General features: G+C 41.7%; 1 protein-coding gene across 1 annotated transcript in view; it reads left to right on the forward strand.

Annotated features, from left to right (window-relative positions):
- The first annotated feature begins 657 nt into the window (after positions 1 to 657).
- KIAA1958 (KIAA1958 ortholog) overlaps positions 658 to 13901 on the forward strand; it is a 153850-nt gene continuing 140606 nt past the window's right edge. The window contains exon 1 of the mRNA XM_042963680.1: positions 658 to 796. The gene's annotated coding sequence lies outside the window, so the exon portion shown is untranslated. The remainder of the gene's footprint in view (positions 797 to 13901) is intronic.

Genomic DNA, 13901 nt, shown 5'->3' on the forward strand with positions numbered 1-13901 from the left:
CTCTCTCTCTATGGGATGCACGCGAGTGTGGTAGTTGGCTTGGTAACTTCTACTGGGCTGTGGTGACTGTGGGTTAGATGTGTCAGCAGGAGGTGTTCCTGGACGTGCCTGGGTGTGGAGGTGACTCTACTCGGTGCGTTAAAACAGGTGTTACACACCAGACGAACGGAGCAGGTTCTTGCAAGTTCTGCTCCTTGGGTTTAGGTGGAGCTGTATGGAGCTCCAAGGAGCAGTGGGGACCGCGGCAGGACGGAGAGCTGCCCACTTCAGAACGTAGCGGGGATAGTGAGTTTCACACCTGTCTGGGTGCAGAGACCCGAGCCCGTGCGCGCCGGTGTGTGGTAGGAGGGTCGGTCCACACCTCCTCCGGGCAGCGACGACGGCGAGCTCGGAGCGCCTCGTAGGAGGTGTCGTTACACACTTCCTGTAGGTCTCGCGGACCACGGCGCGTTTCCGGTGCCGGCTGGAGCCCGGGGTCCGAGCCCCCGCCCCGTTCGCCGGCCCCGCCCCGCCCGCGCCCCGCCCCCAGCCCGCCGCGCTCCGAGCCGGGCGCGCGGAGCCCGGGGCGCACGGAGCGGCGCGCGCCGGTCGGCAGAGCCAGGCTGGCGCCCCCGCCCCCCGCTCCGCGCCTCCGTCCGCCCGGCGCCTTCCCCGCTTTTCTTGCCGCCGCTCCCCGGCCCTCTGGCCGCTTTCCCTCCCTCCCCTCGGTCCCGCCCCGTCCAGCCCGGGCTGCCCGGCTCCCGCAGGCCCCCCCCGCCGCCCGCGTTCCTATGGACAGACGCACAGACACCTGCAGGTGGGTGAGAGCCCGCGCGCGGGGCGGGGACGAGCGCGCCGACGCTGCGACCTGGGCCGGGGAGCCCCTTTGTGTGGGGGGCGGCCGCGCTGGGGTCCGGGCTGTCTCCCCTTCGGCCGCCAAGCAGTGACCCGGCTGAACCCTCTTTTGTCTTCTCGGGGGGGGGGGGGGGCGGGGTGGGAAGGCCGAGAGTCAGGGCAGCGACCCGGGCGGCCAGCCGTCGCCGGGCTTGGGGGCGCGACGGGTGAGACCCCAGGCGGCCGAGCGGGCTCCGGGAGCGAGCTTCGGCGGCCGAGGCTCTGGTCAGCCTTCGCGGGGCCGGCGCGGCGCCCGGCATCTCCTGTCGCCGCCGCGGGCGCGCTGCGTGGGTCTGGCTCGCCTGCTCCTGCTCTTGGGTCTGTTTGGAGGTGGGAAGGAGGGCGGGAAGGAGAAAGAAAAGATCTGCCCTCTTAGTTTCCAAGTGTTGAGATGGTTGTGGAGAGAGGGAGAGAGGTGGTTCGGGTCTTTGCCCGACTTGTTTCCCTCGCGAGAGGCACGCTGAGGTGCGTGTGGGGCGTGTGTGGAGGAACGTGCATCGCTTCGGTCCCTTATTTATTGTTTCTAACGGAGGAGGGCTTTCTCCGAAGCGCTCTTCCGCCCCCTCCCCCATCCGAGGCTGCGCACAGTGATTTGTGTTTGTTATCAAATACATCGACAAATGTATTCCCTGGGTGCAAGGAGGCTGGGTTGACCAGAATCAAACCCAGATCAGAGAAGGTTTCTGGTTTTCGGGTGGTTCCTCTTCTGTTTCTTAAGATTAGGTTGGGACTTTCAGGCAAATCAAAGATGAACATGGCTGTGATTTTTTTAGGAATTTTTGGATATCTATCCATATTTTAAAGTTTGATGGTAAAGTTTTGCTATTTCCCAGACTCCTTAGGATTAGCCTGACCGAATCTTCTACCTATTAAGTAAACAGTTAACAAGCGACTCAGATAGTGATAGCTTCCACAGTGGAGGTTAAGTTGGAGTGCAGTAAACATCTAGTTTTCCGTTCAGGCTAAAACCTTTATTTTTGCTGGTTTAAAATAGGAGATCTTCCACAGCGTATGGGGAGATCGTGAATGTTAGAACTGATTTTCCTCCCTGTGATTGTTCTTTCCCTCTTTTATTCTATGTTTTTATGTATTCTCTCTTTACAAAACCTAACGATTGGGTTGCACTGGTGGATATAATTTTTTGAAAAGTACCGTGGGTGATATTTCCGGTTTATGTTATTTATCTGAGTTTCTTATGAAGAGTTGATACATATTTGTAGATATCCAAATTGTAAGTGAAGTTGAATAAGTACCCAGAAACTTAATATTGCACGTTCAGATTTTTAATGCAGGTACAGATTTATATCTTTATATTAATCTCAGTTTACTCACTTCTGGAGACTTTTTTTTTTCTTTTTGTCTATTGTTTGGAATCCATGTAGACAAATTTAAATCTGACTTATCAAGGAGATTAAAAAAATAGTTTTGGGTACACTCAGTTATATATACAGCTTTATGTAGAAAACAGAGGCTTTCCTTGAAAAACATAGTGGTGCAAAATATTTAAATTTTCATCAAATGAGATATAGAAAGCAATGTGGTTCTACAGACGCAATGTGCTTTCATCAGAAAGCAGAGCACACTTTAAAAAAAAAAGGTTTTCTTTTTACATTTATTTATTTTTGAGAGACAGAGTGAGACAAAGTGAGAGTGGGGGAGGGGCAGAGAGAGAGAGGGAGACACAGAATCCGAAGCAGGCTCCAGGCTCTGAGCTGTCAGCACAGAGCCTGACGCGGGGCTCGAACCCACAGCCCGTGAGATCATGACCTGAGCCGAAGTCGGTCGCTCAACAGACTGAGCCACCCAGGTGCCCCAGCAGTGCACAGTTTTAATGCAGTTTTAATTAGGCAAACTGATTTTTGTCCTTATGAAGAGGAGACCATTTTAGTATGCCAAAAAGAGTGATCTTCTAGGAGAAAAATTTATCCTAGATTCTTGCCCTAGTTACATTAACAGATTAATATTATTGCATGCCTAATTTTATGTATACCTGGAGTGTACATTTTTGTACACTTAAAACCTAGAAGAGGCTACTTCTGACATTTGTCTCACCAGCCCCTTTGAATTGATCAAATTATATTCCTGCTTTGACTTCCTGTCTAGATTAGCTAAACCAAATTAGGCTGCATAGAGCTCAGTTCAAGGCACTAGTAAGCTCTTGAGCAGGGTTCTTCTTTTTCAATAAGGATGGCCCAAAGAGCATGGGTATTGAAATTTGTTCGGGCTTATTGTCCTAATTTGTTTTTTTGTTTTTTGTTTTTTGTTTTTTTTATTATTGTCCTAATTTGTATTAGGAATGGGATGGAATTCGAAAACACTCCCAGAGTTTCAGCTATTAGATTACACACTCTTTATCAGTTCTTAGAAATTTCAAAAAAAGATAAGCTAACAACTTGAATTGCTTGTTTATGTATTTATTTATAGGACTGGCAGTTGGAGGGATAAGGTTTAACAAAGAGTCAGTGTGTAAATTAAACATTAAGAGTGTGTGGCCTGTTTTGAGAATTGCTTGGCAACTTGTAGTTATGCCTAACAGTTTTCTGGGATTGGCAGTGTAGTGTCTTTACGTGGGCTGGCTAAAAGATAACACCTAGTTTTTTTTGCTTTGTTTTTATTTTTGGCTCTGATATGTGGATATTTTTTGGGTTTTGTATAATTAGCAGTAACATTTTAGTGTAATCAGAAGCAGTGCAGAGAACCTTACATATTTTCAATTGATTTCTCTTCTGTTATGTCGGTGTTTAGGAAGGCATATAAATTATTTTTCAGTCTTCATGGTTGAAATTTTTTTCAGCTACTAAATGTTACTTCCAGAAATTTTGAATTTTTATGTAAAGTTGGGTTTTAAATGTACTTGAGCAATATAAACTGACATTTACCAGTTTCTTTTTTTTTTTTTAAACAACACTAAGCTGTCCAGTTAAATTTGATAGGCTTGAAAATCTATAGACTTTTCCTGCTTGTTAGTTACCAGCGTGTTACCATTAAAGGAAACCCAAAATGGCCACTTGAGATTACTTGGAACCCTCAAAGGACTAGTATTATCATTAGTAATAACCAAATGGAAGCTGAAAAGTAGCAATTTTATTCTTTATAATAGATCTGTGACTTTCAGATCCTTCTTTTTCATGAAGTTTTTTGTAGCCTGGTGTGGAAGCAGGTCTTGACTGTTAGAAGTGTGGACAGTGACCTCTCATTCCAGCCTTTATCGTCCTGCATTGTTTAAGAACGGCACAAACTTGTGCTGCTCTTGGAAAATGCAGAATTCATTCTTGGATTAATATTCTGCTACCAGATGTACGAGGCTGGCTCTGAAGAAGCTTTTTCTTTTAAATACTGTCAAAAATAGAGAAGCTGAAGATTGGAGAGAAGCCATTTATTTTGAACAGTTTATTTTTTGACAGTTTGTGTTTGTAAAGAAACCTGCTCATAATATTTACTTAAGAGAGCTACATAGTTGCCTGAGGAAGCCCCACAGGTTTCTTTTTTCCTTTAAAAAAGTTTCCATAGAGCTTAACTCTTATGTGATACTTCTTGACTTTGCTTTTGATTAGTTGATTTATGGACTTTATTTACCAGCATGATTGGAGAATTCTTTTGCTATACAGAAATTGCACTCTGCCTGTGCTCTGATCTGTTTCCTAGGTAACAAATGTACTGCATAGATTCCATAATGAGGACTGTGGTTGGCTAGTTACAGTGTAAATTCTGTTGTTTGGTAAAGCTTAGTCTCAAATTCAAATAAAGGTCAAGAAACCAAAAGTACTCAAGATGCAGATTTTTGAATTTTATTTTGTATTCAATGTCAACAAAGTTTAATATGCTTTTCTGGAGAAAGGCAAATTATGCAGCAGTATTCAAGTGTATTTTGTAAAGTCTTGAAACAGTTGGAGAGCCTTTTCACTATTCTATATTGGTAATACCAATGGCTTTAGTGACAAGATGTATTTCAAAACTTTGTCACACTTTAATATAGATAGCGAAGTGTTGCTGTCTAGGACATCTGTAATTGGTTCTTTTGTATTGAAAGAAAAGTAACATATATGTTGCTAACTTGTGCAATTTCATGTAAAATACAACTTTAAAAAACTTTAAGAAGGCATTAAAACATTTAAGAAACTTTTAAAAACATTAAAAGTCTTGTTGTAAAATGATGCATTTGACTCTAGCTATTTCCCCTCTGATCTGCCTGAACTTTGGCCCCCTCAGCACCTGGGAGCAAGTCTCTTTTAGGTAGCTACAAATTGGAAAATAGCTTTCCCCTTTACCTTACTGTCCTCTCAAAATCTATGGCCTGTATAGTTTTAGATACAGGGCAAGAAATAATATAGGTTCAATTATTAGTGATTATTACTGTTTAAAAAAAACTTGCAATGAACCATAATTTCATTAATACTCACTGAAACTATCTTTTCATTTGATGCTTGCAACTGTTTTTGTTTGTTGATCGTCAGGGATTCTGTTAGCAAAAAAATTTTTTAAGTTATTTATTTATTTATTACATTTATTTATTTTTGAGAGACAGAGAGAGTCAGAGTACAGTGGGGGAGGGGCAGAGAGAGAAGGAGACACAGAATCTGAAGCAGGCTCCAGGCTCTGAGCCATCAGCCCAGAGCCCGTCGCGGGGCTCGAACCCACAAACCATGAGATCGTGACCTGAGCTGAAGTCGGATGCCCAACTGACCGAGCCACCCAGGCGCCCCAAGTTATTTATTTATTTTGAGAGAGAGTGGGAACGAGTGCAAGTGGGAGAGGGGAAGAGGGAGAGGGAGAGAGAATCCTAAGCAGGTTCTGTGCTGTCAGCATAGAGCCTGACATGGGGCTCGATCCCAAGAACTGTGAGATCATGACCTGAGCTGAAATCAAGAGTTGGTGCTTAACCGACTGAGCCACCCAGGTGCCCCTGAAATTTTTTTAAAGTTAATCTGAGGAGGACTTGGCTGGCTCAGTGGGTAGAGGATGCAGCTTGGGGTCGTGAGTTTGAGCCCCATGTTGGGTATAGAGGTTACTTTAAAAAAGTTAATTTGAATTCTAAAGAATTATCCAAAGTTGCTGCCATTACTTTCTCTTGCTTGGCAGGATTGTTTATGTATTATTTACTTACTTTTTTAGTTGATTTCAGGAATAAGACGTATCTTATTTGGGTGTTCCTTCTTCTTGGTTTTCCTTAGAACTGACACTACTTGAAACGTTTCTGGGCTTTTCAAGTTGCAAATATTGTGTCCATTATGTTTTCTCTTGAATGTTCACTATTTAAAGGTTTTTTTTGGATTATTATTATTTTTCTTTTCTTTTCCTTTTTTTAACGTTTATTTATTTTTGAGACAGAGAGAGACAGAGCATGAACGGGGGAGGGGCAGAGAGAGAGAGAGGGACACAGAATGGGAAGCAGGCTCCAGGCTCTGAGCCATCAGCCCAGAGCCCGTCGCGGGGCTCGAACTCACGGACCAAGAGATCGTGACCTGAGCTGAAGTCGGACGCTTAACCGACTGAGCCACCCAGGCGCCCCTATTTTTCTTTACAATATTTTTAAGTAGGCTCCACGCCCAATGTGGGGCTCAAACTCACAACCCCGAGATCAAGAGTCTTGGGCTCCAGGGGTGCCTGGGTGGCTCAGTTGGTTAAGCATCTGACTTCAGCTGAGGTCATGATCTCAGGGTTCCTGAATTTGAGTCCCATATGGGGCTGTCCGCTGTCAACGCGGAGCTGGCTTTGGATCCTCTGTCCCCTTTTCTCTCTGCCCCTCCCTCCCTCTCCCTCCCTCCCTCCCTCCCTCTCTCTCTCCCTCTCTCTCTGTCTCTCTCTCTCTCAAAAATAAACAAACATTAAAAAAAACAAGAGCTGTGTGCCCCTATTTAAACATTTTTTAATTGGGGTGCCTGGATGACTCAGTTGATTGAGCATCTGAGTCTTGGTTTCCATTCAGATCATGATCTCACGGGTTTATGGGTTTGTGGGTTCGAGCCCCACATTGAGCTCTGTGCAGACTTTGTGGAGCCTACTTGGGATTCTCTCTCTGCCCTTCTCCCCTCATGCATTTTCTCTCTCTCTCTCTCTCTCTCTCTCTCTCTCTCTCTCTCAAAATAAATAAATAAACATTAAAAAAAATTTAGATGTTTGTTTATATTTGAGAGAAAGAGAGACAGAGGATGAGCAGGGGAGGGGCAGAGAGAGAGACACACACACACAGAATTCAAAGCAGGCTCCAGGCTCTGAGCTGTCAGCACAGAGCCTCACCTGGGGCTCAGACCCATGAACTGTGAGATCATGATCTGAGCTGAAGTGGGACACTTGACCAACTGGGCCACCCAGGTGCCCCCCCCCCCCAAAAAAAAATCATTGTGTTATTTAAGGCATAGTCACCACATATCAAAAGCTCTGCTGTTTTGAGACTTCATACTTCTGGGACAGAGTTAACAGTATTTGTGAACTCCTATCTAGCCAGAACTACTTCCTCTTCCTAGCCAGTATTAGTTAATAAGGGCTGCCATAACAAAGTATGACAAACTGGGTGGTTTAGACAACAAAATTTTCTTACGCTTCTGGAGGCTAGAAGTCCCAGATCAAGATGTTGGCAGAGTTGGGTTCTTCTAAGGATTCTCCTTGGCTTTCGATGGCAGTCTTCCTCAGATATTTTCACTATGTGCCTGTCTGTGTCCTATATTCCTCTTTTTATAGGACATCAAGTCATCACCTTAGAACTCACCCAAATGACCTTATTACCTCTTTAAAGGCCCTGTCTCCAAATATTGTCTCATTTTGAAGTCCTGGGTATTAGAACTTAAGTATATGAATTTGGCAGGGGCAGGGGGTGAACAATTCAGCTCATAATACAGCCCATTCCTCCACTCATTGCCTTTCATGCATACCTACTTCACTCCATATGTGTGATATAATCAAGTCCCTAGACTACTTGGTTCCTGCTTCCCAAGATTTCTCAGTTCTGTTTGCCCCATACAGATCACATAGTACTCTGTCACCTTTGCCCATCATTGGTCTTGGTTCTACAGTTAAATATATTCAATGCACAACACAAGTCCTTATGCTAAGGCTTCTGTAATCATCATTTGATAGTTTAAATCTCTTTGAACCCTCATAAATGCCTCATGTGAATAATGTGTCCTGTCTTTCATGTTTAAAACTGTTTGTGGCTTTTATAGTTGAAGGTCAGTTTTGCTGAATATAAGTACTTGGCTCACATTTTCTTGCCTCGGGTTTCTTAAATATGTTACTCTCTGGTAGGGTTTGGCAAACCTTTTTTTTTTTTTTTTTTCATTTTATTTTATTTTTTTATTTTTTTATATATGAAATTTACTGTCAAATTGGTTTCCATACAACACCCAGTGCTCATCCCAAAAGGTGCCCTCCTCAATACCCATCACCCACCCTGCCCTCCCTCCCACCCCCCATCAACCCTCAGTTTGTTCTCAGTTTTTAACAGTCTCTTATGCTTTGGCTCTCTCCCACTCTAACCTCTTTTTTTTTTTTTTTCCCTTCCCCTCCCCCATGGGTTTCTGTTACGTTTCTCAGGATCCACATAAGAGTGAAACCATATGGTATCTGTCTTTCTCTGTATGGCTTATTTCACTTAGCATCACACTCTCCAGTTCCATCCATGTTGCTACAAAAGGCCATATTTCATTTTTTCTCATTGCCACGTAGTATTCCATTGTGTATATAAACCACAATTTCTTTATCCATTCATCAGTTGATGGACATTTAGGCTCTTTCCATAATTTGGCTATTGTTGAGAGTGCTGCTATAAACATTGGGGTACAAGTGCCCCTATGCATCAGTACTCCTGTATCCCTTGGATAAATTCCTAGCAGTGCTATTGCTGGGTCATAGGGTAGGTCTATTTTTAATTTTCTGAGGAACCTCCACACTGCTTTCCAGAGCGGCTGCACCAATTTGCATTCCCACCAACAGTGCAAGAGGGTTCCTGTTTCTCCACATCCTCTCCAGCATCTATAGTCTCCTGATTTCTTCATTTTGGCCACTCTGACTGGTGTGAGGTGATATCTGAGTGTGGTTTTGATTTGTATTTCCCTGATAAGGAGCGACGTTGAACATCTTTTCATGTGCCTGTTGGCCATCCGGATGTCTTCTTTAGAGAAGTGTCTATTCATGTTTTCTGCCCATTTCTTCACTGGGTTATTTGTTTTTCGGGTGTGGAGTTTGATGAGCTCTTTATAGATTTTGGATACTAGTGGCAAACCTTTTCTGTAAAAGGCCAAATGGTAATTATTTTAGGCTTTGTGGAACATAAGTCACTGTCAAAATTACATAACTTTGCCACTGTAGTGCAGAAGCAGCCATATAGAGTATGTAAATGAGCAAGCATGACTGTGTTTAGAGAAACTTTATTTACAGAACCTGACAGTGGGCTGGATTTGGTACCCAAGCCCTAGTTTGCTGAGCCCTATTCTATTGTATTCTGGTAAAAAGTGTTGTTGTCAGAGTCTAATACCTGTGATTTTTTTTAAGTGACTTTATCTTTTTCTTAGATGCCCAAAGGACTTTTAATCTTTAAAAACCGATACTTTTACTAGAATATGTATTTTTAAAGGTTTATTTATTTATTTTGAGGGAGAGACAGAGAGAGCATGAGCAGGGGAGGGGTAGAAAGAGAGGGAGAGAGAGAATCCTAAGCAGGCTTTGTGCTGTGAGCGCAGATCTTCATGATCTGAGCCAAAATCAAGAGTTGAACGCTTAACCAATTGAGCCACCCAGATGCCCCTAGAATATGTATTAAGTGTTGGCTGTTCTCATAAATATTTTCATCAGTGATAGATTTTAGTATTTAACGTTTCATTGCTTTCATTTTCTTTTTGGGGTCTCCTGTTACATGTATGTTGGATCTTCATTGCTTGTCTTTTATATCTACATCTTTCCTCAAATTCTTTTTATCTTATTTTTAAAGTTTGCTTTATTTTTGTATTTTTCCTTTTTATCCTTTATTAAGCAGTATCCCTGGTATCTGTCCTTTAAGTCTAGTGTTCCTCCAGTTTTGTCATCCTTTCTGAATTTTTTTTCTTTCTTATTCTGTCCAGAATTTTGTCATTGCTTTCGTAAATGCTCTGGTTATGTCTACATTCTCTCTCTCTTTTCTTTTTTTTAGGTTTTCTATTTCTGATTTATTCTTTATAGCTCCTGTCAGTTTCTTAGTTTCTTTTAATTCATGTTAAGATATTATGTTACAGTTCTTATCTACTTTATGGCCATATTTTTCTGATGTACCTTCATTGGTTAATGCATTATTTGGTTCTTTTTGTCTTTTTATCACAGTACTTCACATAGGATTAGATTGCATTCTTTTCTCTTGTTCATGTTTAATTTAGATGGATTCACCTGTACTTTAGAGAAGGTTTCTGTGATGGAGGTGGAAGTAGGCCAAGATAGTTGTTTATTATTATTATTATTATTATTATTATTAATTTCTAAATATTTTATTTATTTTAGAGAGAGAGTGTGTGTGTACACATGTGCACAAGTGGGACAGGGGCAGAGAGGGAGAAGGAGTCAGAGGATCCAAAGCAGGCTCCACACTGACAGCAGAGAACCTGATGTGGGTCATGAACTGTGAGCTCATGACCTGAGCTGAAATCAAGAGTCTGACATTTAACTGACTGAGCCACCCAGGTGCCCCTGAGTTTTACATTTTATAGTTAAGTCTGATCTCTTTTGTGTTAATTAAAAAATTTTTCTTAATGTTTATTATTTTTGAGAGAGAGACAGAGTGTGAGTGGAGGAGGAGTAGAGAGAGGAAGACACAGAATCCAACGCAGGCTCCAGGCTCTGAGCTGTCAGCACGGAGCCCGATGCAGGGCTCAAACCCCATGAATCATGAGATCATGACCTGAGCTGAAGTTGGACATTTAATCTACTGAGCCACTCAGGCACCCCAGTGTTAATTTTTATTTAAGGTGTGAAGTGTAGGTTGAAGTTCATTTTTTTGCCTGTGAATGTCCAGTTGCTCCTGCACCATTTGTTGAGAAAGCTGTTCTTCCTCCATTGAATTGCTTTTGCATCTTTGTAAAAAAGCAGTTGAGCATACGGATGGGTCTGTTTCTTGGTCTATTCCATCTGTTTTTGTGAATAGATTTGAGGAGAATCCAGAACTAAGCCTTTGCTACTGTTTAACTTGCTTAGAACTCCTTGTTCATTCTTTTTTCCCCCCTTGTTCATTCTTAAGTATGATTTTTTTTTGTTATTATCGTGGAAAACTTTTTTTTCCTGTTGGTCAAAGGGGACAAATATTAGGTTAAAAAAGGTTAAGATATGCAGTAATTTGATTAATAGTTTTTTGAGTTTATTTGCTTTATAATATAGTGATAAGCTGACATAGATTTGTTTCAGAGAATTCAATTCTTTTGTAAATTACTTGGGTTGTTAACATTTTCCTGACAATTGTGGTTCAATAATAATAGGTATACTTTGGCATCTTGAGAAAACAGAGCTCCACGTTAATGAATTTTTGTATAACTAAAGTTTATTTCTTGTACAAAACTTAAGATTTTAATTATTTTTAGGGAAAATGTTTCCCATCTGTGGTTAAATTTAAATAAAGGGTGGCAATTCAGTTACTTATGGAAATCTGCCAAGAATCCCCTTCTGGCATTTGGATGAACACAAGCAGATAAAGAAATTTGTTTCTGTCCCCAGAAAATTCTCTTCAGCTTTCTGGCTCTGAAGTTTTGCAACTTTAGACAGGTTTCTTACAACAAATGCAAGGAAGATTCCATCCACCTAACTGACAAATCGATCAAATTCATGGATTTACCAAAACCTTGTTTAAACAGTCTTTGACTATTTCTGTGAAATTTTAGCTGAAGGTATTCCCATTCTACCTTCAGAGCAGCATTTTAAGGAATGTTCTGGGGTTTTTTGTTTGTTTTTAGGAATGTTCTGTTTTTGAAAGCAAAGATTATATGGTGGCGTAGTCTTTTTGTAAATATTTTCTTTCTAATGTATTTCATGCAAAAGTGTATATTCAATGAAAAGTATATATTTTTGTAAATAATATTCTACCAATGAATATGTTTTGTTAAATATATTTAGTATTTGTGAATATATTCTTAATATGCAGTACTCATAAATTGTTTTTTGGCCAACTGGCTGGTTTACTTCTGACAGACAAAAGTCTTACCGCAAATTATATTTCCTGTATATTTAGCATTTCTCTGATTATGTGTTTATACACTGATAAGGTATAAAACTCTGCACTTTTGGGGTACCTGGGTGGCTCAGTTGGTTAAGTGTCTGACTCTTGTTCTTGGCTCAGGTCATGATCTCACAGTTTGTGAGTTTGAGCCCTGCACCAGACTCTGTGCTGACAGCATGGAGCCGGCTTGGGATTCTCTCTCTCCTTTCTCTCTCTGCCAGGTTCTCTCTCAAAGTAAATAAATAAACTTAAAAAATCTACACTTCCCATTAATAAAGTAATTGCCTCAAATCTTTAGTTGTTTTTTTTTTAATGTATATTTATTTTTTGAGAGAGAGAGAGAGAGAGAGAGAGTGAGCACACGTGTGAATGCAGGAGGGGCACAGAGAGAGAGAGATACAGAATCTGAAACAGGCTCCAGGCTCCTTGCTGTCAGCACAGAGCCCGATGTTGGATTCAAACCCATGAAGCGTGAGATCATGACCTGAGCCAAAGTCGGATGCTTGACCAACTGAGCCACCCAGGCATCCCTTTTTATTCTTTTTAAAGTAAACTCTACCCTCCCCCCCCAATATGGGGCTCAAATTCATGACCCTGAGATCAAGAGTTGTATGCTGTACCATCTGAGCCAGCCAGGCACCCATAGGGTTTTTCTTATTAAAACTTATTTTTAGAGTCAAAATTCATCCTGTAGATTTGCCTTAATACCTTTTTAGTTGATGCCTTCCTGTTAATCATCCAAATAGATATTTTATTTGTCTTTCTAAGAGCATACTATTAGTCTGAGAAGTAGGGATATCCTTATACATTATGTAGTAAGAAACAATATTTTTGTTTAAAATGAAAGAATGTAGTTCTATATAATTTTTTTTTTTTTTTTGAGAAAAGTTTACATAGGTGAAAAAGTCCGTCAGTTTGGCTATGTGAAAACTTAAACTTTTAAAAAGTTTGCGGGGCGCCTGGGTGGCTCAGTCGGTTAAGCGTCCGACTTCAGCTCAGGTCACGATCTCGCGGTCCGTGAGTTTGAGCCCTGTGTCGGGCTCTGGGCTGATGGCTCAGAGCCTGGAGCCTGCTTCAGATTCTGTGTCTCCCTCTCTTTCTGCCCCTCCCCCGTTCATGCTCTGTCCCTCTCTGTCTCAAAAATAAATAAACGTTAAAAAAAAATTTTTTTTTAAGTTTGCTTTTGGGGTGTCAGGGTGACTTGGTTGAAGCGTTGCACTCTTTTTTTTTTTTTTTTTTTTTACAGCATGATAATGTTTATTGTTATTTTTTTTCAAGGAAGTAATCTCTTTAATTTTTTTTTCAATATATGAAATTTATTGTCAAATTGGTTTCCATACAACACCCAGTGCTACTTTTTTTTTTTTTTTTAATGTTTGTTTAATTTTGAGAGAGACAGAGTGCGAGTGGGGGGGAGGGGCAGGGAGAGAAGGGGAGACAGAATCCGAGCAGGCTCCAGGCTCTGAGCTGTTAGTGCAGAGCCCGATGCGGGGCTCAGACTCACAGACCGTGATATCATGACCTAAGCCAAAGTCAAAAAGCGTCCCACTCTTGATTTCGGCTCAGGTCATGACCTCATGGTCACTTATGTAAGATTGAGCCTTGCGCAGGCTCAGTGTTGAGTGTGGAGACTGCTTGAGATTGTCTCCCTCTCCTCTTGTCCCTCCCCTGTGTGTGTGTGTGTGTGTGTGTGTGTGTGTGTGTGTGTGTGTGTGCGCGCGCACGCCCGCGCCTGAACTCACTGTGCTCTCCCTCTCAAAACACACACACACACATAAACACACAAATAAAAAGTTTGTTTTTAAAAAGATAATGCAATTAAAAAGAAAGGCAATAGTTTGTAGAGAATGTAGCAATACGATAG

This window comes from Panthera tigris, chromosome D4, assembly GCF_018350195.1.
Source record: "Panthera tigris isolate Pti1 chromosome D4, P.tigris_Pti1_mat1.1, whole genome shotgun sequence".
Taxonomy (NCBI): domain Eukaryota; kingdom Metazoa; phylum Chordata; class Mammalia; order Carnivora; family Felidae; genus Panthera; species Panthera tigris.